This window comes from Varroa destructor, unplaced genomic scaffold (genome assembly GCF_002443255.2).
Source record: "Varroa destructor unplaced genomic scaffold, Vdes_3.0 BEIS01000007.1, whole genome shotgun sequence".
Taxonomy (NCBI): domain Eukaryota; kingdom Metazoa; phylum Arthropoda; class Arachnida; order Mesostigmata; family Varroidae; genus Varroa; species Varroa destructor.
The window spans coordinates 27,093,458-27,120,500 of NW_019211460.1; the positions used below are offsets into that span (position 1 = coordinate 27,093,458).

The window sequence follows — 27,043 nt, forward strand, 5'->3', positions numbered from 1 at the left end:
GAAAGTTTCTCACAAGTCGAGTAGCGTATACCAATGTCAGCTGTCCGACATCATGGTTTCATCTATTGAATTCATTCAAAATCTCTAAGATATGCGCAAGGATTCGTAACGCGTATTTGAATCCGTACAACAGCTTCTTACCATCGAGTAAAGTCGAGTGGAGAATAGACATGTCGTAGTTGAGGAAAGAATCAAACATATCCAGATGAACATAACTATATGATATATTTGTTATGCACACGTACAAAAATATCCCGAACCATCAGACGAAAAACGGTCGGAGAGAAATCGGCGCAAGGAGAATTCTGAGCGACTCGGAACAAATGGGCGAAATCAGATTGAACGTTTACTTTAGATCAGCCCAACATCCGTGCACGGTCTCTCTTCCGCTTACTTTTTTTTCATCTCATAAACAGCTCATGTTAACACGAATACTATGGAAGGGTGACAGATAATGCATTGTGACGACAACCAAAGAGGGACAAACCTATATGTACTCTCTCCCTCCCTGCCTTTCGCACACAAAGTACCACACTTCCTTCTGCATTAACAGTAAACAATTGACGATACCGTCGCTTCAGTAACAAGTAGTGGCGAGCGACAGTTTCAGAACAGCAGACAGAATCTGTAGGACAGGGGCATCTGACGCAGTGTTGACATTGATACCGAAACCTGGTGCAAGATGAACAGCGGACGTGTTCGGCGACGAACCCTTGCCTTTCTGGCGCCAGTTGTCGTTGATGCAAACCTACAACCTAGAAAGCGTGGGTAAAAATTGCATTTCGGGTTTGAAAATATATTTTTAGTTGCTCTTGCCCCTGTCATAGCAAGGTACCAAAAGTTTCTCTTGTAAGGTCCAATCCCTTGTTTTGAATTTTTTCACATTTTGTCGTAACGGTGCGACCGCCTGAAACAGTGGGCCGGCTTGCATTAAGACTGAGTATATAGGTGGGTTCTGGGTAGAAGGGTTCTACACTTTCCAAAAATGCGAAAATGGGCAAAATCTAGCATTCTTATGGATAACATAACGAAAGTGATTCATTCTAGTATCTATGCTACATATGCATTATATATAAAGTGAAGATCGTAGGAGCTTTATGATTCAATATAGTTATTCCTTAAAAACCTGTACGGCTCAAAACTAACGTATATTCTCGAATCTTCGCATGATCGCCATAAGATCAATTATTAATTTCAGCCTCAAATGTATATAAATTATGTGTTCCCTTCATTCTCTGCTTGCTTACGAGACAGCGTAATTACATTTAAATTTACGACTCATTATCTAAACGTTTCGGTGTCTTTGCACTTTATTTTTATTGTTGCATTTGTATGTTTATTAAGTTATCCTCCAATAGACACAGCTGTTTTCTCTTCTTAACTTGGGCAACTTAGCGGTTTAGCACACTGATTATGTCTTGTTAGTTCAAACATGTGGACGAGGCGGGTTTGAAACTTTAATGGCTACCAACTAAGATGTGCTAAGTTCCTAGCAGCGATTCAGCATCAACGTGTTGAAGCTTTCTGACTTTCTCTGAACATGGATAGGTGTTTCACAATTACTAGTGATAAACGCCGAGAATAGTCAATGAGCAGTAATGTCGTTTAGATGTGCTTTAAATGTGTGCCTGTAATTGTTATAGCACATGAAGTAATGGCAATATAAACGAAACTAAAGCTTAGAATTGAGCGTTACTCGTCAGCTCCGATAGATGTATATATGAAGGTATATATATAGATCTGGTTTTTGGAGTCGGCATGGAGTATATGTACACATTGACGTAATAAACACGCAGCAGCGTTTATTAAGGCTGTATAGGGCGCCGAGAGCGCTCATTTCAACATATGTAGCATGTACTGAACGTGTACTAATATTTGTTCGAACTTCGATCGTCAGTGCTATGTAGCAACAGTATCGCCTAAATAAATCGCATTTTGTTGGTGCCAGTGTGTCCTCACTACGGCTAATAACAGCAAAAGGATAATCGTACAACCTCGTTATAGCAAAGATGGTTTGCAAGATCCAATAATGCTATTTCGGTGCTGGAAAATACTCCTCGCTCTGGCTACCCATCTGAGGTCGGGGAGGGCTACCATTGAATCTATTCACACATTAGCAATTGAGATGTCCCATGAACTACGTGAGGAAAACGTCTAGAAACATCTAGAGACAGCTAATAACATAGTTTTACCCATGCCAGCGATGCATCCACGTCGATGCGAAGCAGAAAAGTTAAAAAAAAAAGCGCTGAAAGATTCGCCTAACCCTGGGCTCAAATCAGATAAATATTCAAGAGACCATGATTTTTGATTTGCTGGGTTCGGAGAGGTCTAATACAATAGGAGATGCTTGTGGAAAGTAAGGCAGTCAACGAGGATCTCTATAAGGCCTACTGTTGTCAATCTCAGCTAGTAAACGAGTCTATTTACCCGCTAGACATAGCAAATCAATCGTTCACCACAGCCATACCAGATAACATATGGCGTGCATCGTTGAGGCTACTGTGACCGAGCTCTAATGGATCGTTGTTTGCACTAATTTTACCTCTTTCCAATAGCGGCGAATTCACCTCGTAGCAATACATTTGATAGTGAATATCTCAAAAAATTAGGTCTCAAACACTTCTGGCGGGATCTAGTGATTCGCCGTTGTTAAAATTCGAGTAAAACGCTGTTTTTGTTGGGTGAAACATTCCATTATTATCGATACATGCTTTGAATGATTATAAGTTCTTAATTACATATAATTAATGTCTAGACTATTATAAAATAATTTAAGAATTATCGATCGCAGATTTAGTTTTTAATTAGCGCAGATACTTAAAGCTATTATCATTCTCGCCAATGCTCTGCTTCGAAATGTTGTTTTATTTCGTTTCACTAGACATTCGTGCTTAATTGCGGCTTTAAAATTCCCCTGTGTCATTGGGTTATCTAGTGTAAATTTTTACTTTAAAGTATCTCCACAAGAACGTTCTCAGAACAAGAACGGTATCAGCTCTGAGAAACGGCAGGGTGTTCTATGAAACCTCAGCCTTCAGCACATCTATTTGGTAGGTCTTCGTCGATACACGCTCTTTCATCACGATAATAACGAATAGGCGTTCTGTCCTGTTGGAGATTATATTTGCAATTGTTGCCTAAGTCCTCTCGAATGCGTGGTAAAACAAATGCCAGAATAGATTCTTTTATCAAGTATTTAACACCCGTCACTGTCAAAGCAAAAACATTTTTTTGCTTTGAAAAAAAAAATAATTTTTTGAAATGGATGCCCAGCTACACTGTAGTTTTCCACTTCTAATAAGCTCAATGCTCTTGCATAACATAGCATGAATTAACAATTGCCCGGTTAGTGCAATTATATTAGCTAGTGGTACCACTTAATTCGGCTGTAACTTCAGCGCTTCAAACAATCGTTTCCGAAAGATGTCTACATTTCTTCAAATACGAGTCGTTTTTTGGGAGGTTCGGATCATCATCACCGCAATGCACCTTTTTCATTTGTAGTCCTATAAAATGCGACGCTTGATTTGCTGCTGCTATAATTTTTCAGTAGTGCTTTAGCGGGCAAAGTTCGTTGAGGTCTCTTGTTTTCGGACACATTGGCTATAAGCACCCTGAACGATTCGATTGCTTTTTTTAAATCGAGATATAATCTTTTTTTTTGCATTTCAAAACAAACATTATTAATGTAAAAGTTAATATTCCATTATTATTTTAAATTTATTTATTTTAAACAAGAAACAACAATCAGACAGTTATGACCTGTTCAACACTGTATACATTTTCCATGTTGACGTATAGACGCTACTTTTTATTACCCGTGACAATTTCGTGCAAAAGTTGGTCACTATGACCGGGAGACGTTCGATCCCGGACGATATGGTGAAACGTAACCATAGGTCACGATTTCTTGTTAGGTTCAGAGAGTTCTCAGCTCCTACGTAAAACCAAAATAGTTGATCTGATTAATGACGATCTTGTGGCTACAACCGGTTCTTTGACGAACTTCCTTGAAATTGTTTGTTAAACGTCATTTATCAATAGCGCTTTCAAATGGTCGTCATTAAAATAACTAATTCTCGGATACTGCTTTCCGACTTGGCAAACAACCCTTTCTACGATAGTGCCGCTGTACTTCACAAGACAAATGTTCCGAGCTGTTTCGGCAGCGTCTTGGCCTGAGCGAAATACACAGCACAGAACGTGTGGGAAATGTACTCCTGGTCGATTTGAAACACCTGCCTTTAAGGAGTTTTTCGTCCTTGTTAACTAAGTTACTTATTAACTAACCCAATACATCCATGTTATTGGCGTTCTGCAACAGGCGCGACTTGTTCTATATCAACAGTTCGAATTTATGCAGCAATCTCAAAGGCCATCCTAACGGTACACTTAGGTTGAGGTTGGCATGCTAGGTTTTTTCCTAGGCCATTTACATCGTGACGACGACTAGAAAGATGACCCAGCGGCTGAATATCTAAGGTAACTTGCTTCCTCCCTTCGGAAGCAATGGCATATTTTGTACATCATTTGCATCCAGTGTCCATAGTGGCTCAAGCGGGAGCGGTGGGGGGATGGCAAATCGCAGTATCACGAGTGCCTGTCCGAATCACGACAGATACTTCATCATCGTCATCACTAACGAGGCATCACTATCTTGGGCTCTTCTCCGGCTCGTCGGGGGGGGGGGGGAGAAAGGCTGTATGGCTCTTTGCTCGGAGAACTCATGCTAACGTACCTGAATAATTGCCGAGTTCTAGAAGACAACTGACGTTAAGGAAAGCAGTCATAATAAGCGTTCTCGCTTTGTATTTTTCAGTCATTACCGACGAAACGACATTTAACCCGGCCAGTTATAGCTATACCCATACCGAAATAATTGTAGTGGATGCGACCCAAGATTATGTTTACCACCTTTTCACGCAGCTGGCTCATGAATATGGATGGCGTGCGTATCTGCTTAACATGTTAAAATATTCCGCATGTTTACACAGAAATATATTGGAATTTGTAGCGTATAACACTCTAACATGAGCATCACTAATAGGCGGCAATATACTACTGCATGATATTATGGGCAGTACTTTTCATTAGGAAATGTGTTTAAAAATCTAATGCAACATTATAATTTTTTAAAATCCTTTTTTAGTATTGCATCTTGATGAATACTTCGTAAATTTCGATCGTGTTCAAATAGCTGCCTCGGTAGTTCGTTAGATAGGGCGCCGAACCCTCTAAATCGTCTTTCAGCTAAAACCTACAAATTTTTAAAATAATTAGTTTGGAACAAAGCTCTATTGATTTTCAGCTCACCACGTAGATTGGAGTAGCGTGAGTTTTATCCCACAACCTATTCGTAATGTATTTGAAATTGGTCCCTAGGATCTAGCCAAGGACAGGGCAGACTAACACCGTTATTTAACGGGTTTATTTATATTTTAATTAGGTAAGGAAAACTTATCGACTCTCAACAGTTTTACGCTACGGTGCTTTGAGTGTACTTCTCAATATGGTACCATCAAACAAAAATATCCACCAGCTTCTAAAATAAATTGATTTCAAAAAAATGAAATGAAAAAAAATTCGATGATATAGTTTAAACCGGCTAAATTTTCATCTCGTTTAATCAATAGACAGAATAAATCGTTCGACTTGCAAATTCGGCAATATATATATAGTGAACAGGTAGATCAATTGACTGTTTGATAATGAGACAAACTCAGTACATCCTGCGTAGCACGCACGTATTTGTGTTTTTCGTGTTTCAACAACTATTTTCCACTGTTACATTGTATGTGTATGTATTCAATTATTCGATTGAGCCTTACTTTATATTAACCTTTTCGAAGCTAGGCCTTACTTCGCCTGATTTATTTTACAAGAAACCTTTTTACTGTGGAGAATACTTCCGTTTATCTATGTCTGGCCCGGTTCAACATCACCTGCTTGCCATTATTTCATCTGCTTCTCCATAGACCTTCATTTTTTGCTCACGCATTTGAGCACCGCAAGTAACAATACAATATTAGGATGTTATATAATTTTTTTGTTCTAGAGCGAAAAGATCATTACTCAATCTATATCCTAGCGAAATACATGGGCGAAATAGTAACAAAAATTAATATGTACAAGCTGCAATCAAATATCAGAATAGATAATATGATAGTGGTCATTTGACAATTTTCTCTTAATGATGGACTCCTCAGCTATCCTGGAAGTTCTTCTTTTAGTTATTATAGATGCTTTAGGCAGGCCAAACATGATCCAAACAGCGTTCTTAACTACCACAATCAATTTGAAAATTGTAGAATTATTCATAGATTTTACACCGAGTGGGCATTTTGGGCTAGAATTAGATATGGATCAACTTAGTGCGATACGTTATCAAGAGGGGCTGTTATATAGGGCGAGAGGTTACCGTAAGAACAACCTATAAAGCTACAGTATGCAGAAGCATATATAAAATGAGTTTGAAAAGCTTGTACGAAGCTAGACAAATTTTTACTAGAAACAGAAATTTTTGTAGGTGAAGGAAGTAGAGTAGAAGAAGCAATACAGTTATTCGATTATTAATTACTTCGCTGTAGTTTATGTAAAAGAAAAGTACGAGAGTTCGCTGAAAAAAAGCTTGGAATCGATATTGACTGGTGTAGAGGCCTTTATCAAGTATTAATCGTAAGACATTCAAATCTCTTCAGTAGAACTTCTCGTTTCAGCTAGTAGACGGCGACCACCGCAACAACGCGTGTAAAATATCTTTTGGTATACGTACTAAATCGTCATCTGAGTGTCAATACGTTGTTCTTTCTTGTTTGCATTTTCCTTAGCTTCACTTCGATTGAGTTTGCGGGCCGTCTCTTTTACCCCTTACGACATTGGCTGGTATCGTTTTAGGTACAGCACCATAACAGCGAAAACAGGACAAGCCATTGACAACAACTACCTGTTGTGAAGGAAGAAAACGTAGGAGGGTGGGCGACAGTTGGTGGGGATATGCAGTTCAGTTTCAAGACATAGTAAGGTAAGATAAGATACAACATAATTTCTTCTTAGCCCTAGAAGCATGCTAGGTTCTAACTCTATGCGTTATTGCTACTGTTACTATTGTTGCTACATCTTCCATTTCCTCTTTGATGAAGCTGGTACGCAGGAGGGTGGTGAGAGCGGGGGGGGGGTGTCAAGAAAGGGCAGAGCTAAACACCAACAACGCGAGGCGCGACAGCTATTTCACTAGTCCGGCAGCTTGTTATCTACAGGAGCTTACATCAGCAGTCTTTTTTTGCAATTTTCGATGCCGAGTTTCTTCGCGGCCATCTGTGCCTGAAGCTGGTACCCTCGAATGTCCTGAAATGCCCTAAAACTTGTGGTAACCTCCTCCCTAAGTTACTACTGATTTTGCCACTGTTGTATGCCTGTTGCAGATACAGCTAGTAGTGGGGCTTGGTGGGACGTTGTCAGCTGACTGCTGTCTACTAATTGGGCGTACGCTCGTTCTCGGTACTAAGAAGGGAAAAACTAGTTTTCTAGTTCCGGCGACGAGTGGGTTGGTTTGAGGTATCTGCTGAAGCAAACGATGCCGGCAAGAAGAATGAGCGCTCTCGTATACGACGCCAATACCGAAAAAAGAGAGTGAAAGAAAAGGCCAGAGTTAGAAAAAGAATGCTTTGCGGCTCGACGAGGGCATCATTGTATGCAATGGAAAAAACAGAGGCGAACAAAATACTTTCTGAGGAAGTTCTCATCGCAAAAAAGGAGAAACGGATGGTGATAGGCACGCAAGGTTCGCGGAAGTGGTTAGGTGTAGCTATCAAGGAAATTTTGGGGGACAGCCAAAGAAACGACTCTGACAAGGCCCAGGGAAAACCTAGCGACCGCGCCAAAATTCAAAAACGAAAAGGCCCTAAAGACTAGAACTACGTTGGCGGAAATAATCATTTGAGCCTAAAGCAACGAAAACTGCGGAACTGACCAAGATCTCAAGTCATCAAGATCTGCCTGTTTTCCTCAATTCCGTACTATAGTGGTGGGCGATGTGACCTTCAGCATGTATTAAGTAAGTGAATATGATCCTCTACTTGCGATTTTTTTTAATATGTTTATATTATTACTACTGGACGGTTCAGTATCCGATATATATTGACTTGTTTTTTTCTGTGACAATTGGCAGCTCTAGTGTACGCCAGGATATGTCGGTGCAACGTAGGAACTAATAAGGCGTAAATGGTAATATTGCTTATCTTGCTATAAATGTTGTTGTGTCCTCAACGCACCGACCAGCTCTCCTTCGTCTGATTCAGACCACCATGATGGGTCTTTGGTTTAGTGAGTAACAGCTTCGATAATCAACAAACGCAACAGCTTTGTTCGATAACTTAGTCCGTTATTTTTTTCATTCTCAGCAGTTCCTTTGTCGACATTGTACACTGCCCATTAATCATAGGCGGAGGCGACTATGGCGACACAAACAAGCGGTCATCGACGCACGCGATTTTTTCGACTCGTCTGTTCTCGTTAGGTCTGACGAAGTACTACCGCCGCTGCCACCTGAAGTGCTGCTTCGGAAATTACGGAGAAAGAAGTCCTAAGTTTTTTTGGTCTCTTTCCCTTGCTTGTTTTCTTCTTGTTTATCCTTCTTTCTCTCTTGGCGAAAGAATTTTGCCCGTGCAGACACTGCAACGGATGACTAAACAAGACAGGGCTCTGTTAAGTTGCACCAGAAACTCGAGTGAGGTCTATTTCACTGCAATAAGAGCTGGATACAAACGGTTTCCCATACTGCTCGCGGCCAACGCGAAGCCATGCTGACGTCGCAAACAAAGGTTTCGTGCTACGACAACGAACTGGCAACACAATGTACCGCTATGTCAAGCTTACATTGACGCCACAAGCAATAATGACTCTGTAAGAAAGCGAAAAGGAAACGAATAGCAGTGTCAACCAATAAAACGTAATAGTACATGCACTTTTCTGGTGAAGAAGGTAAAGGCTTTTGTATAGGTGAAGAATGTGAAGAGGCTCTACGTAGTGAACTGATTCTAACTGAACCAAGTGACAAGGATAGCAAAATCAACCGGAAGTTGCTGGATAATAGCAGCATCAGCAGGGGACCACCCATCAGACACAGACGAAGTGCAGTACCGGGACGTTCTTCCAGCTGGGCCCTTTAAGGGCAGGACAAAGAAATAGTCAAGGTGTGGCTGGTTGCTGATGACCCTTCCGCTTATTTCCGAATCCTTCTTCTCACTCGTAGAAGTTAGAGGCTCTGTGTTTTCAAGGTGGTGGTAAATAGGTTGGCAGGTGACAAGCTGCACAGACCGGAAGTGGACAGCAATCGTCGGGATAAGGAAAAATCGAATGAAGTTTGCTATACACGACATACAGCTACAGGGCAATCGTAGTGGGAAACTCTGCTTCTATAAAACTGACTCTTAGCTATAACAGTTTGGTAATATATACTCTAGCTTTTTTACTCGCCAATTGCACGCACTAGAGTATCTCGTTTAGCTAATAAGCCAGTCCTCTTATAATTTTGTTTACATAATCACAATTATAAAAAAAAAAAAATTGTTCTATGTATTTTATTTTACGTGATTCAAAGAGGACCGAGTACATGATAGGGTTCGCTATCTGTTAAGATCATAAAAAAGCCACTAACTTTTCATTGCAGTCGTTCTTCACGTTCCGTTATATTCTACGCTGTCAATGGTAATCGTCCATATATATATGTGCCACCCAGATCGAACACCGATTTCAAGCGACATACGTCTGTCAATACCAGTTAGTAGGCTCTTTCGCCTACGCTGACGCTGACTCAAAAGTGCATGTTGTTGTTCAGGAAATATTTGTTAAGCTTAAAGGGGCACGACATTCTAAAACAAGGTACAAACTGCACGTAGGCATGATGCGACATACAGAAGACCGTCCTTGCATCGCACAAGCGGCCGTTCTATACCTACTAGTGCCGGTAGGAAGTTATGAAGCTTGAAAAAAAAAGTAAACAGAGTCTTTTTTTCTTAGAAATCCGGTTCAATTTAACGTCGGCAAAGTCGCTGATAATGATTTCTACATCACAGGCGAGTGGGGAGTTAAAAAAGCTTGTAAGAGAGGAACGTTCATCCGGCACCAATGTGACAGAAAGGGCAATGGAGTGTAAAGATCATGGGGCAGGTGAACTTTTGCATTTAAACCCAGTCTTATTCAGCCAGATGCGCTGGAGACAGTAATAAAGCCATTAGGATTAGCAAACATGTCAGATTGTGTATGTGGGCTTTGTTTAAGCTAAGCATATTGTATAGAGTTGCCCCACATAACGATGGTATCTGCACTTTTTATGTTTTATAGTAAAATAATACTGTTCAGCAGGGTAAAGTGGAGACGGATTCAATATGCAAAACCATTTGCCATGACGTTAACGAAGAGTGAAGAAAGAAGAGATAGATTGTTTGAGCTTGTGGCTTTTTAGACATTACTTCACTGCTATTAGTCGCTTCGTTAAATATAGCTTATTCTATATAGATGCGAGAATAACCTCACAGAGTTTACTGCGGCCTGGATTCGTTTCAAAATTGCTATAAGTTAAATTTAATTTCACATATGTCATTTGTCCTTAGCTGAACAATAATGTAATGGGTTTTATAAAATGTGCTTTATTTGGTTTCCTGTTATTCGCTAAAAGTTCTTCAATTACGTCCGCTTAAAACGTGCCTGCAGGTGCGACTTTTGGCGTACACTATAGGATGTGTCTTAAGCGTACCTGTGAGGTATGTTTGTATAAAGCCGAACGAAATTCCGCTTTAAACGCTCGGCCGGCTTTTCCCTTGTGTCTAGGGCAGTTTTTTTTTTGTCTGCCATCTGCTATAATGTATGAAAAATTAATCTCAAACATATTGACGTATGAGCGGCAAACAAAAATGAACAAAAAAAAAAAAAAAAAAAGGGGATGAATAGTACCAGGAAGGAGTCATTCATTTTGAGAGATGGAGTATGGAAGCAAAATAAGGGTACAAATGCTATCGCTTAAAAAAAATCGAATACTGATTACAAAATGAGATTATTTTCTGTTAGTATTATTTTTGAAACTCTACTGCATATACTGAAAAATTGCTAGAAATTACGAATAAGGATATTCGTGTGTATCATCTAATTTTCGGTCCTGCATAAACGTCGGTTCTCACTCGCCGTCTATACGTACTGTTCCATAACGACAATTTTAGATGTTTCAATTTAACCATCGTTATAGAACTAAGTATGCTTTTAATTTTATAGCTAGTTCTAAGACGAAGTGATGAATTTTCGTTAGCTAAGTACGAAGATATGTTTCTGTCAATATCCAAAAAAGCAAATCGATTTAGACAAAATATATTTACAATAGTATTAGTACATGTTTTAAAAGCTGCGAGTCAGCTATTTTAATTTATACAAATTTCCCTCTTAATTTTCTCGATCAAAGAAAGTTTACAGCTCTCTAGTCTATTCAAATGTTTCATTATGACGATTGTGCCGGATGTCATAAATTACACTGCTTAATATTATTTTTTTTCTTCTATTGTCACGTACAGTTCATTTCCTCGAAGAACTAGGGGTTCGGACGACCATTAACAGATAAATTCAGCTACAAAAACTCTTCGTATACACAAATGATCGTGTTTATTCTTGTTCCCTAACATATACTTATTTGTTGTTATCAGGATAGGTAAGCTTTTGGTTCTCAAACGAGGGGCCAGACACATTTTTTATAGCCTCAAAAATAGAGATTCCAAATAGTTTGGCATATCAAACAGTATAAGCTGATTTGACGTTAAAACGAGGAACTACTAAGAAACAACCTTGGGTATGAGAAGCCTTCTTGACCTAAATATAGTATGAATGTGCTACCTTTCAAGAAGCTTCCCGGGATTGAATAGCTATCAGGACAATGCGATACCGCTTGGTAGAGCTGAGTCCATAAATAGGCAACTGGTTCATTTTTAGTTAATGTTTTTAAGGCCCCAAATTCGAAGACTCCATGCTATTTTTAGAACAACTGGTATTTCAGCAGGTGCCTACAAACACATAGAAGACACGGTATCGTTCCCTCTTTAGCTCACTATCTTTTCAATTACAGACTAAGCATTTCACGTTTTATGTGCTGTGCCGCCATTAGGCGTTCCATCATACGACTGGCTCCTAGTACGGAATGAAGTTGCCCCGCCTCGAGTTCGAACTCAGACCATTACAAATTTAGTAGGCCAACAGACCAAGTTCGTGTTGGGCGGCCTAGAACAGAACGTGACGATGTGGTCTTTAGTCTCCTAATATTGCCCACTCTGACTCTTCTGATTAGGTACTGTAGGATAGCACAATACACAACTCAATGTCTACATGTGCCTGTTGCAATCACAGAAGCAGACTCACTTGAACAGTTCACCTGACAAGGGAGCAAGCAAGCCAGATTGACACAGTTACATGCTCTTAACGTCAGCCTAATAGAGAGACTGAATCTTATCGCTTACCTTAATGGACTTTTCCCGTAAATTTATTTGGAGAAAATCTTTTCCGCCTTGAAAAGCTATTCGACCAATCACTTTGAGGTACTTACCGGTGTTGGTGAAAAGGAAAAATAGCAAGCACTCAGTATGGTATTTGAGTACTATGAAGCGCGTAACTCGAATGCCACTGAAGTCTTAGCAAAAGTTGAAGCTTCAACGTCCAACGAGTTGAACAAAGAGGATACCTAGGCTCAAGCCTATAATCGAGGCTGCTCGTCTGAATGACAGGAAATAGCGCTTAGCAACGGTCGGACTAGTTTTTGAAGTAACATATTTTACGGGTCTATATTGTAACTCCCCATATTGCATACATAGAGCTTATCCTTAGGCTCATCGCACCGTCGAAAAGAATCTACTTATCATATGGATCCGCTTAATATGGGACGTGACTATGAGTGTTTTATTCTACGTCATCTCTTGTGACCTTCAAGGAAAGCATCAATGGCTCGGTGCATAGGACTTAAGCTTCAGGCATGCGAGTGGTTTGGTCAGACAAATGGTACTCAAGCAGTGAAAGACAGCAAATTCTATCAAGTCAGGCTATGGACAAACATGAACTTTCCTAATAAACTGATATCGTTTCGGTTAAATTCATAATATATACATATAAATAATAAAAGTTACGAACAGATCTCGTTAGTTTATTTTAGTTTATCATCTTGACAACGCTTTTGATGATCATTGTCTCAAATTAGTTTCGATGAACGCAAATTTAATGGCTGCTATAATATCAGGACAGCATTTAACAGCTTTATAAATAAGTGGGACAATTTCTAGGTTGTTAGCATTTGAAGAACATGTTAAATTGGTTTTTCATTGAAACAACTCCTATCTAGACCAGAACATATTCACAACATATCCTGTCATTATTTCTTTACTCACAGAAAAAGTCATACACACACAAGCAAGCACAGGTCGGCTAGATGTCAGCGGAACTAAATATTCATTTTCTTTTTGGAGTTCTGTCATTCGTCGTAACAAGTGGCCTATTGGCTAGTATTTGCCATCCTTAAACTCTTTACGGCCAAAGCACCGCGCGTCGTCTAGATACTTTTGTGGTAGCGGGACTGAGAGTTTAGAGCAGAACTAATTTTAGACGCAAACGTTCCCTGGTATCGCATCGGCCAAAAAACCGGCTTCCGTCAACCAACGACCACATCGGCTGGAGATTAACCTGCTGTCTCCTTTGACATTCTCGTTCACTGTCATGACGAGCTCGTTCACTGCTTGCAGCAGCGTCCTCAAAATTCATGAAGTTCTTAGCCCCGACCTTTTTCCTCATCGGCTAATTCCCGCACCTCGACGGACAACCAGGCAGACAGGCCTGTATCATATTAAAAATGGACCTTGCAATAAAGAGTAGAACATTTTGATGCATTCCGACGACATTTTTATTTAAATGTTAATTAGCTGCTAAACGATATCTTCAAATGGACTTGTACGAAGCTCTTAGTCTTAGATCAGCTCCAACCAATCAGATTGACAAACTTCTACACTTTGCACACTCCACGGTAGAATTTGTTATAAAAAAACTTGAATTTTATCTGCCGCGGTAGGCTAGCAGAGTTTTATCAATGCAATTCTTCATGACCGTACAATGATCGGGTGATTATCCAGCTTTACGGATCTATTGATTCAGTTTATCTTTCGATTTTATCTTTCTGTCAACGTGTATGCGTCTCCCTTTGAATTACTCATATTAAGCACATTTTTTTTCTAGGCGAGTAACATTTCGTTTCCTAACATTTTCGGATGCGCTGAGTGTGACATTTCTCCGATTAATCAAATTATTTTTAACTGATAGTTGCTTGCCGCATTTAGATTAGTTTGACTTCCTTTAGGTAATTCATGCGGAAAGCGTTTTTTTGAAAAAAAAAAATACATTAAAAAGTTATTGTTTCTTCGAACTTTGTAGAAAATGCGCGCAACATTAGAGCTTCGGAAAAAAGAAGACAGGCCTTTTCCGAAAATTTTGCGAGCGAAAAAGAAGCATGGTGGCTTTCGAGCAAAATGCTTGCTAATCCAAAAGGTTTGTCGATACAAAGGTGGAGCAATGGATTAATAGAAGAGGGCAAAGGAGGAGCACGTAGCCATATTACTACAGCAATATTTCAACGGGGTGCAGAAATGATAAACTGCAATAGGGCAAGAATTTCAGATAGAAACTCAGAGGGTTCCAAAACCTCCAAAAACAAAAAAAAAAAAAGAGAGAACGGAGCTTGATTTCACATTTACGTGTAAAGCAAAATGTGTTAGATTTATATTGGTAACCTTCAAAGTCGTGTAGTAGGATACGTGCGCTAAGGCAAATTATAGATTGCGCGGGATTGGCGGGCTGGGCGTAATAAATTACATACAGGGTAACAGAATGACTGCGCCAAAGCATAAACGATGTGACTGAGGCGAGCTACTAGATTATAATAGTAGAATTAACTACTACAGAATTATTTAGTCACTAAAAATGTAAGCTGTTACGAAACCTAATAAAAAAAAATGCAGATACATTTACGCATATACCACAAAGATACAACATCCAGCATGTCTTCAAATCGAAAATATCCACTTTGAATTTGCCCCTGATCACGTTCGCTGTTTTCAGGTGGGAATTGTTTATATAGTTATAGCGTATAAACGCCAAGGCAGCGGCCTTAATGCTCTCCGTCCTATTATTACACTTACTAAGACGAATGAAGGAGGCTTTTTTTTTTTTATTTAAATGTTAAATGGAAAAACGTCGTACGCAGGCCTGACTGCTGTCAAGTTTAAAGAAAATTTCTGTATATTTACTTTAGAAACGTCGTAAAAATTATTGATTCCTAACCCGTTACCTCTGTCGTGTGCAAAATAGCACGTACGAAAGATTGCTTACTATGTTTCGATCCCCTAAATTTGATATCACGGGACGTTGATCGCCAAACGTGGGAAAGGAGAATGAGTACGTTGGAAGAACATGATTGATTTTTTGTGGGATTCTAGGAAATAAGGCGACAATAGAAATTATTTGAATGCATAGATAACAAAAAATGAATTAATTTGGTAGAAAATAGCTAGTAAATCTTAAGAACTGTGGCTTGGCAAGGCAACGAATACGGCTGCCATCCCGGTATCGTTACCCAAATATTATAGTCTAAACATTGTAGAGATATTTTGCTTATGATATATCGGTACACGGACCTGACATATGTACCTAAAAAATGGTTAATGTAGCTATGTATGTTCTATTTTTTTTTTTGTAGTTAATCTACGTATTTTCACATTATCATTCTGAGTTAATATAGAGCTAATAACATTTGAACGGGTCGAATAATAGATTATATCAAACCCAACCCAGGATAATATAGCGAATAACTGTATCTAACACGGATACACGACACGCATTATCCATGCGTATTGGTGTATATAGAATATTTATCAATTATAATATATTCTTTAATGTTGAACTGTTTACTATTGATGTTATTAATTAATTTATATATGGTTCGATACCATACTCGAAAACATCATCAATCAGTGGACGTTACATGATAATAAACTCTAAGTTATAGTACTATCAGCGCGTGTGCATATTACATATGGTTGATGTAGAAAATTTTACCTGAGTGACGATCCACTCTCATAATAAACTGGATGCGTTGGCGCTAAATTCCGTTACTATTTCAATGATCAGTAATTGCTTTCGTCAGCTTCGTCCGTTTATCTATTGAGTTTAAGAGCCATGACAGCGATCACTGATTGATTCCAGAAGGCAAACAGAAGGCCAAATAAGTGCATATTACGCAAACGGATTGACGTTATCAGAAGGGAACAGAGCAGTTTCGAACAGCGGTAGGTTAACTCTCAAAACATTTCCATTGGTCAATCTATTCGCGCCTAAAAACGATCCGAATATTCTGATTCAGTACCCAGCATCAGTGACTAGACTCCTGTATCCTTCAGGTGTTTTGGTTATGTCAACACTCTCGTTTCGGGCTTGCTAACGGGTATACCGGCTGGCTGGGCAGTTGCGCTCGTTCTGCTGGTGTGTACCGTAGCTGCATTGCCACTGATCTTACCGGTTGTGGAAAGGGATAAATGTTCATGGGTCCGAGGCCTGTCGACCTGGCCAGCTACCCCAATGCGACTTTTGCCCTCACCTAATCGGAGAGAGACCCTCCACGCCGCACTACATACGAGTTAACTATGTATACGGAAGCACATATACAACAACCAATAACTGCAAAGGTCGTAGCAGCAGCGGGAAGGAAAAGGCTAGCCGTATCCATCTGTTGGGCGAATCTATTCCACCAGTCCAGTTCCTAGCTTTAGCCGGCATCGACATCGCTTCTACTGTTACCCACGCTTTGAATTGACGAACCTCCCTCATCGAAGACACAGTACTATTGTTCGAACGTAAAGGACTCCACAGCATACCACTGCGCGCACTTAATACTCCTAGAGGTGCTAGCAGTAGTAGCCATCATAACTAACTGTCGTAGTAGGAGATGAGAAGCACAACAGGCTTTCTAGGAGGCAACATAGCAACACTTCGTGGTCAGCAGCCTCGGCGGTCGACCCACTGAACTGCAGGACCTACTCAGGGTAAGGGCTAGACAGACTACTGTTGGGTCCCCTGTTTCTAACGTCAGTGATGACAAATAGAAGTAAGGAAAGGAACGTGGGTTCCGTTGACTGATGGAAGAACAACGTTCGGATGTTTGTAGGGAGCACGGATGCCGGAGAGACAACAGGCTCTATTTACCCAGGGGCACCTGTGAAGGTGGCCCCTTCCAGTGGCGGTGGCTGTGGTGTACTATGGCCGAGTTGCGTTGGTCGAGCTGGAAGAAGACGGCGCTAGGAACTGAGGGGGAGATCTGCGGCAGCGGCAGCGGTGGTTCTATGCTGCAGAGGGCGTTGTGGGAAAGGGCAGACTATGCGGCCTCACCTGTGGATCGGATCGCGCGGCAGCGGAGGGACAACTGAACAGGCCGGCGGCGAGCTGAAGACAAAGGCCTGTCCGAGCTATTGCGATCATCAGCCAGTTGTTCGGATTAGTTCAGTTCAACTGAGTCAGAGAAGGCGAGCTTACAGCAACCGAAGCAATCACTGACTCTGTGACATCTTCAACGAAGAGCTCGTATTCCATTGATTTATTCGCGATTGGCTGAGTGATTTTAGAGATCATCACGACGCTCACTCAAGAAGAAAGCAGAAAATGGAAACACTGAAATAAATTGAGTGAGGTTCACGATTGACTAAACGACAGCAACTGTTCGCTCATTAACACGATCGACTGTTCACTGATTGTGGTTGTGTCACTGATGTTAACAACTACAACAAAAGGAAACACTGAAGCAGGTAAATAGATAACAGTTTTCGTTATAATAGATAATAGGCAATAAAAGCGCCATCTTTTTTTAATGGCAGTTATACCGCTTCTCAGCAAAAAAACAGGACTCATTAACTGGACCGCTTTCCGTTTTCGCCCCATACTTGAACGATATTTATCAGCGTTTGCAACGTAATTCAGCGGCTATAAGGATAACAGAATCATCGGCATACGCTGATTCAACGCCGTAACGAGATACGCCATCAAGTAACTATCTGATACTTAAAGTTGAAGTTTAAGCCGTACCACTGGTTCCGCTCGAATAACAACGCGTGTTGTCGCTCAACTTCTGTTCCCCAAAACATCAAGGAAAGGGTTATTTTATCGTTTAGTTAACTGATTGTGTCGGACGAGTGAGTATACGTAACTAAGAAAAGCAACAGTACCGGCGATAGCAACGTACAGGATAGATTGTACATGGCAGAGGCGAAGCGGCAACGAACTACAGTTCCTTTTGTGTTCATCTATCTAGGAATAAACAAACATAATTAGAAAAAAATCCGAAATAGTAAAACAGGCCAAGAAGCGGTATGCGTTATCTCTCCAGTGCTGTTGACTAAATGCACACTTTTGTGAAAGAAGATGAAAAACATACTGCAACAACAACAACAAGCTATACGTCTAGGCGTGTCCATACCTCACAGCTGGATTACGTAAGTAGCACGTTATGGAAGTGACTGTTGACTGGTAACGTTGCAGCTGGGACTGTCATAGAAAAGTGCTTCTAGTAATTGTGTGAATGACTATCTATGTAAATCTTTCTATCAATGACTCTATGCATCATTCAAATGGCTTGGCCCCATTCGTGGTTTACACTGTGCACAAGGAACAGGAGCCGTATTCGTATTGCTTAAAAACCTCAAATGCTCTGATGGAGCGACGGTGTGATGTGTCGTTTTAATAGTCGAATCGTAACCTTATGGTAGATATCTAATAGGCGTTGAGTCGGCTCATTTTCCCAAAGAGACGCCCATTTATAATCGCATTGACTCGTCTCGCTCCCGGGCTAGTAAAATAGCTTCAGGCATAGCAGTAGTAATTAAGGAAACAATAGACTGTTTGGCCGCGGATGGACTCGACCCCGTTAAGCTGGGTTGTTGGATATCGGCGAAGAAGGCTGGTCGTTTGCAACAAACGGGTTGACCCAAAGGAACTCAGAACTATGGCAAAAGAGCCGATGGGACTACGGCACTCCCATGTTCCTGCATTCTTCTGTGATGAAATACAATCCTATGACAAGGAAATAGGCGATAGCAGCAGACAACCTATAACGACTCTCATAGCTTTAGGGGTGGAGTTGTCAAACAAGTTGACCAGAGAAGCTAGTTGTTATATATTTCGGTGTTATCGCATAGCATAACTACAATTTCTCGAGTAACTGTAGTTATGACGCAAGTTAAAACACTAAAAAAGACACGCGGACTTTACCACAGTTTTTAAAGTTCAAAGTAATGTTTTTCGTTCAAAAGCGAATATAGCGAGCGAAACCCCGGACTTGTTGGCCAACCAAAAATTTAGTAGCTAGCTTAACCTGTAAATCTTAAACTCGTCGTTCCCGTATAACCCTCAACTTCTCTATCGATATAAATCAAAATACAGAAGCAGGCTTTTGTTGCATCCGTACGAATAGAGGGACTACCGGAGTAGGTTACTCATAGGGGGTTCAGCCTAGGTCGAACTATCTCATACCGCGCCATGTGACAACTTGCCCTTTTGCAAGAGAGGCATGCATACGAAGCATGCGAGATCTACCTCATCATTCCAGATGCGAAAGAAGAGGAAATAAAAACAAAAGCCGGTGCGCAGCCAAATAGACCGCGAAGGCCGTGTGCCAGAAGAGCTTATAAGCACAAGATGCGACGTAAGTTGAGAGCTTCTTTTTAAGGTACTGCGTGTGTGACATAGTCGTCGTTCTTTTGTACGCCTAAGCGAAGGATTTATGAATCGAAAGCTTAAGCTCCGTTTTTATGTTCTAGACCGGCGAGAAAAAAGTAGTAGACAAGGCATCTAGAAAGAATATCCACAGTATATCCAGCTTCTATTCAGCTTAACCCGTCATCTAAAAACGTCGAACCAGTTAAGCCAGAATCATCAAGTAGGCACATATAGTCGTTATTGACTTACTTTATATACATACATCTATACATACAGAGAAGTCGGCATCTACGAGAAATAGCACACAACAAGATAACGAGTCTGAAGAAAAAAACGCGTACATAAACGGAATAATCTATTCGACCCAGAAAACTCGACAAGCCATTTACTTCAAAAAAAGAACAAAGGACGCTCCAACTAAACTAGCGTAAACCCAGCCGGTTATCAACCTTTATGAACAGTGAATCACGTGACGAGAAACTGGGTCATAAGCAGCGGTGTGCGCGCAATATATTTCTGTGTCTCTGTGTCGGTGTGTGCAGGTTCGCCAATGTAACCCGTAAGTACGCGAAGACAATCGATTCACAATAGACCAGCTTTTTTCACTCCAAACCCAGTATGCCTACCTCACTGCTATGCCTTGCTGCATGAATAGAGTAATAGGTACGAGAAAGAGGACGACGGAGCGAGAGGAGTTGATAGGTGAGGTGAAATCGCGCACTGAATACAATGTCGAGTCGCCTATATGCGCGTGTAGGTAACTAACGTTCAATGTTGGAATTAAGGTTGACAGTAAGTGGGTTTGTGAGTTGCAAAAGTAGTTGCATAAGAAATAGAACCATGGAGAAGGCGCCCGGTGTGTGTATCGAGCGACGTATGGACTAGTGCTTTTGAGAAGGAAGAGACATGTTCCAATTACACCGTGAGGTAGCGCTTCTCTGCTGAGCGAACGCGTGCAATAAGGACTCGGCTCAGGCACAGAACGACTCACGAGTCGCCGCACGAGCACGAGCAACGCGGTCTAACGGAGTCATATTGCTTGAGACATAGTCCATATTTAGATCTGATTGGGCCGATAGATGTACCATGTGGCGGTGAGTTACTTAGAGATCAGCGTTTGCTTCAACGTAACACAACGCTGTAATTTCTTTGGCAGCCATCGAACAAAAGGGTGGTATCAGAGGGAAAAAAATAACACTGATTTGTGTCACTTTGATTAACAAAGGAAGGAAAAGGTTTTTAGCAGGTTCTCCAAACTCTTTGGAAATACAGCGTAAATTGTTAACACATTGCACATATATGTATGCATGCACGTCAATATCACAACGGCCGCACGTTGAGCTACTTCACACGTATGTGCGATCGGCTAAAATTGTATATACATAATAGGTTCGCCTCTTTAGTCCTTTTTGCCCACCACAAGAACGCTCGTTCTGAATAGCCATTCGTAAAAATAGAGGCCGATATGATTCCATAGAACGTGGACACCCCGTAGGTGTGCGTTGTGCGACGGTGAATTTTGAATTTCCAAGTTAATTTCTATACAAAGTTACTAGGCTCTAAATAAAGATTTTACTTACTTCGTTATATATCGCGTAAATGTTCGTTCCATATATATATATATATATATATATATATATAGACTCAACCTAGTGTTATTTTTACAACATTAAGCTCGAACGAATAATTGACACAGACGCACACAATAAGATAACGTGCGATTCGTATTGCCAGTTGCTGCGTTCCCGTGACTCGATTGTGGTTTTCGGGAGTTTATAATCCTTTGGTAGCATAGCTGGTTAAGTATTGGCTATGCATCTAAACGGGGGAACGAAAAGCGAAGAACATGCAGGCTATAGATAAGAGAGGAGTTTTGCTATACGTAGATTAGGACAAAGCTTCCCTTTAGGAAAGACATATGACAATTTATTGGTATATTACGTACAACAACATAATGGCGCAAAACAAAGTATAAAAGGTTTTCAGCCATCAAAACAGACGACAGTCAGTCCACATACAAGGAAAAATAACCATTTTAACACGAAATTATCTCATGCGATCTGCTCAGTCTGAGAAATGTATGTAACGTACGCAACCTGATTTTGGATTTTTGCTGATGCTTTGTTTTCAAGAGTACACGCAAATTGAAACAGATATTTCAATGAATTTTTTTCCATATACCCAAGTATGTATAAGGCCTAAGGTCTCCTTTTTTCCAAAAGGCAAAAACTTTTGCCTCTTGGCACAACAGGCTAATTCTCTGGTCGTGAGCAAGCCAGCGATCATTTTCCAGGTTCATATTTGCACCGGAGAAAAACATTTTCGTTTGAGAAAGGTTGAAGACGACCCGCAACCTTATGTTTCAAAGAATTAAACAACAAACAACACCGGTGAAATTTATTGATTTTATTGTCCTTGGAGGGCATTCGATGAACTGGACCGTGACATATGAGGGATGTATGAGGCCTTTGTGAACAATCCGTGCTATCGTCGCTCGCTCATTCAAATCAAGCTTCTTTTTATTCAAATAGAGGGACCGAAAAAGATATATTTTTAAACGGTGGGGATGACCTTTGGCCTTCTCAATAGTTTTTCTCTTTTGAGGATTCTTTAATGTATTGCCCTCCTTTACGATGTGGTACAGTATAGGTTTAAGGAGAGCTAAATGAGTTCATGATCTGGATGGGGTTTCATTCAGCTTGTAAAAATTGGATAAACGCTGGCCTTTGTACGACAACGATATACTGTTGTTAATCAATAATTAAATTGTTGCTTTGTTGTAGGGATAACTAACTTTCATCTTTTAGTAAGAATAGCAGATAAACACATGTTACACCATAACAAACAGCCCGCAAAGTCTGTCCCAATTTAGATGCCGTACCATATGTAATTTTTTTTTGTGAACCGTCAGTACTAAGAAGTGTGTTGTAGACTTTTCATCGATACAAAATTTTGTGTCCGAGTGAAAGGCCAAAATGTGAGCAGTTTTTGTATGTCTACCTGAACATCTTCGATGGTAGAATCATCATTAACTGGAAGGCTGCGGCGTTAACTTTCAGAGCAGTCTAATTAAGTCGACAGACGGTAATAACAAATACGTGATCACCGTACACTTATTATTCAAATATACTGAAACGTAATTTAAATAGATTATCTGTCTCCGTTTATGCCAAGTCTTCGTATCGAAGTCTCATTTATGAATATAAATGTGCCTAACTTACGTAGCTAGTTACTTAGGCGAAATGTTGCGTCGACGAAGTTACCTTACCTTTGATGTGTACGTCGAAGGTACGTACGCACGTTGGGTACATGCCATACCTTTAGACTGTGATATTCTACGTAACGGCGCCGACGGTCAGGAAAAAGGAGGGAAGGAAATACTAGTTTCTAGCAAATCAGTAGGTTCCTGGCAGATGTTAACGTGAACCTATGACGCGTACATCTTTAATTTTTATCTTAATTTTTCTGGTGCAGAGTTGACTAACATCGCAGTGGCCGATTCACTGAGTGTACACAAAAGTGTACAGCCCAGGCAATACGTATGTGTTACGAATTTATCCGCTGTTTTCGGCTAGACGGAACGACGACGAAATGAATCGCTTCCCTCAGATGATTCGACTGATAGTTCTTTGGCTACCGCTTACGACGAGGCTTACGTGCATCGAACGCATTAATCACAGAAAATCGATATTGCTCCCGAACTCTAAAGCCGGGCAAAATCGACGCTTAAGTAACCGATATACGGACAAACAGCAGACGTGAAAGGACGCTTAAACAGTAGGCAATCTGAAAACCTGAAGACATTGCTAAAACAAACCCAACACCTTTCAACTCAACCAGTAAGAATTGTCCTTGCGCTCAGTTTACATTGGGACTATAAGCTGGGTTAAGCTACAAGCAGGACCTTGTAAATAGACGTGACGATTCCGCCAAAGGTAGCGTCTCTGCTGAATACATTAGTTATACATGGAAAGTCGTCGCTGTACAAAAGTGCGCATCTCGCCCTTCAGTACTAACAGTCGGTCGAAATTTGGATCGTTATCCTTTGTTGAGTCAGCACGGTGCGATCGCGTTTTGTTTCGAAGTTGAAGACTTGTGTGCCTTCCTGTTGTGTGCATTATTCAGTATGAGTTTCGCGCATTCCTAATTATTAAGTTATATCGTTGAATGTGACTAGAAATAATAGTAACATTTATATGATTTAAAAGCGAACAAAGTGGTCTTGTTTAGCACGTTTTAATATATACTTGTGTACTACCATAGTGTAACCGAAGCATAGAGACGGGCGGCTTTGATTTTAGCTTTTAAGTGTTCGTGATCTCGCAGAGAAAAATCTAACTCGAAGATATAGACTTCAATTGGGAAGGAGTTCTGACTCGCAAGTCATCACAGACTATCATATTTGACCTCTCTTGCGTTAATGTACATAACTCCTGAGAATGTTTCATCCTTAGGAACTACGGCATAGTTTGTTCATGTGCATATGTCTATATTACTATAATAACCGTATTCGATAATATTGTCGAAATTTTATAGATAAATAATAGTTTGAGGAAGCAATGCAACTGCATAAGGGCTTTGCAATTTTGATTGAACTAACCAATGATGAAGGCGCCGTGGGCTTAGTGATGACAGTTCTCTGCAGTTCAGCACACGGTACAAGGCATATCTATCTATATATATATATATATATAAAGGAAATGTACTACAATGCCCCTGTAGACATATATGAATCAGTAGTAAATATTGGTTGTCCGTGATCATTTATGTCACAGCCAGTATTTTGTATGTATATATACAGCACACTCTAAGTTTGACTCATGGCATTTTGTTGTCGATCAAGCCTTTTTCGCAGGGTTTTGTGAGGCAAAAAATAGCATTGTTGGTATACAGATCTATTAAGTTACCGAAAAAGTATCAACCGTGTGTCTACCTAGATCAAACTTGAATATCTTTGGTACAATCAGTCTCGTCGGGTCGGTACCAGATCTGACAGTAGTAGCTGTGAGAAAATGATCGAAATTTCTTTATTCAGACTAAAAATAGAAATAGGTGAAATTTCTTTAAAAACCCCTATACATTATAGCGGTTTTGGAATAAAGGGTACACATAGTAGCCAGGCCTATGAGAAAATTGTGCTTCTGTGGTTAAGAGGGTCAGTGAAGAAAAGCCTGTCCAAGGCCGGTTTTGTCGTTTCTTTTTCCGAGAAGTTTTTCATGCAGAGGTGTTTTTCTCATTGGTCGACCAATTCCGGAAAAGTTGATGAACCTATTTTAAAAGTTAAGTAAGATTGACACATGTAATCATCGTATTTCCAATGAACTAACTGTTTTAGTCCAAACCGTTTTAAGGCACTTGAAGAAAGCTGGCTACAAGAAACGGTCGATGTTTGTGAGTTGTCACACGAATTAACGCGACGAAATTATCTGATCGTATTTCCACCTGAAAAACTATACAGAACTACCGCGAAATCGAGTCATTTCTGAGACGTTTGGTTACGACTGACAAAATATAGATTAGATAGGAAAATGATATACAAATTAAAAATGTGCTCCATAGCCCGTGGCAAGGCCCAGATTGAAGCTGACGCTGGGAAGAAACCGTGCATCATAAGTTGCTACCGCCTGACAAAACGATTAACTTAGATTCTCACCGTCAATAATTAGCAAAATTACAACAAACCATTGAAAGGAATCCAGTGAACAGATCGTTTTCTAGCATAGCGTAGCATACATTTTTAGTTACTCGGGATAAATTGAGAGAACTGCTATGGAAAATTTTAATACATCCGCCGATCTTGCATCATCAGACCTCCATTTGTTTCGGCGTTTGCAGGACCCGTCTAATGGTGTTCATTTAGTTTCAGTGTAAGGGATGCAAAGGTCAGTTGTGTTACCAGTTATGGCAGAGGGCCATTGATCTAAAAAGCGCATATTAAGTTTAGTATCATTATTTAATAAATATTTGCTATAATTCAAGTGCTTAAAACCGATGAACGACAGAGCATAAACGCTAGGCTCGTTTTGCGGTTATGAATCCAAAGCAGCGCTTTTATCCGCTATATATATATATCCATAGTTTTTTTTTTACCATAACCGAGTCGCACAAAAACGTTATTACTACCTAGCATTGACGCCAAGCTTCTCTCCAAACTTAATCGAAGGATTCGTTTCTGTAAATATAGCATGCAACCCTAATTATTAACCAATTCTGCCATAGCTTATTTCTGAAATAATGCAAGTGACATGGGTGCACAGCTCGAATATGATTTGAGTCCACTTCTCAAAGTACGTTTCGAGGCTCCAAATACGTAGCCTGTGCAAGCGTTGTAATTAGATGCAATGACATTCAGGCCCAGACACTATGGAACGACGAATTGTTGTGAAGCGGCAGAGATTGACAGAACGTCTCGACGAGATATTTGAGAGTCTAAAGGAATAGTCTGGTTCTGATTAGACACTGCGACCAATTCTCGTCAGAACGACCCGTATTGCCATCACCTTTCGCTGAAGATTAACGCGCTAGCGGTTTAGTTATAGTACGAAGCTTTCATTTCGCAGTCGAATAAGGAATAGCGCCAGCCAGGAGGCTGTGTGCCGATCTCTCTAATGCATACCGCACGCAGGCCGTTGAGAATGTTCAACATATCTATGACGAAGCCTACGAAGTTTAGCAGAAGACCACAAAAGAGATGTGATACTATGTGCTCCTTTCGGCCCAAAAAATTCTCTTTCTGCAGCGAAGTACATGATCGCGGCATCGATAGCTGTCTTCGATCGGGCGGGAAGACTGCAAGATTAGAGCAGGGCAAAGTACAAAGGGCCGCAGTGAAGGCTTCTTTTCAACATCATCTCCATAACTGCCCTATTTTGTGGGTATTCCTTCGTCTGCCTTTCTATAGCTGGCAGTAAATCGTCACCGCATGAGTTTTGCTGCGTTGATGTAAAATGTTTGACACTCGATTCATCACACACCCTTATCATCATTCTCATTCTTGTTATCTGAATTCTAGAACAGAAAAAAAACCTGTTTTATCTATTTATCCTATTTAAACTAATTTTAACTCTCGCTGTCGGTTACATGAAGCATTAATCATAATCCTCGGTAGTGAAACTAAAATCTTAGATTTTTTGCAAAGTTTTCAGAGCGTAGCCTTCAGACTCAGAAGTCAGACGTCATTGTTGCAGCTGTAATGGATTCGATCATTTGACGGATAACATTTTCAACAATTATGTCTGAAGGAATGTTGTTTGAGACTTAAAACATATATATA

General features: G+C 40.4%; 1 protein-coding gene and 1 long non-coding RNA gene across 8 annotated transcripts in view; one reads left to right on the plus strand and one right to left on the minus strand.

Annotated features, from left to right (window-relative positions):
- Positions 1-5,595: 5,595 nt before the first annotated feature.
- Positions 5,596-16,750, minus strand: LOC147754518 (uncharacterized). 2 transcript variants are annotated; one of them, XR_015316642.1, is made up of 2 exons: positions 16,126-16,750; positions 5,596-7,600 (listed from the first exon to the last, which is right to left on the minus strand). It is a non-coding gene; the product is annotated as an uncharacterized LOC147754518 (long non-coding RNA). The 2 variants fall into 2 exon arrangements; XR_015316643.1 differs by lacking the exon at positions 5,596-7,600 and adding an exon at positions 13,156-13,854.
- A 75-nt stretch (positions 16,751-16,825) lies between these two features.
- Positions 16,826-27,043, plus strand: part of LOC111254102 (uncharacterized) — a 93,957-nt gene continuing 83,739 nt past the window's right edge. For 2 of the 6 annotated variants that reach the window (XM_086974394.1, XM_022814613.2), the window contains exon 1: positions 16,826-20,329. The gene's annotated coding sequence lies outside the window, so the exon portion shown is untranslated. The remainder of the gene's footprint in view (positions 20,330-27,043) is intronic. The other 4 variants (XM_086974395.1, XM_086974396.1, XM_022814614.2 and 1 more) reach the window with 4 other exon arrangements.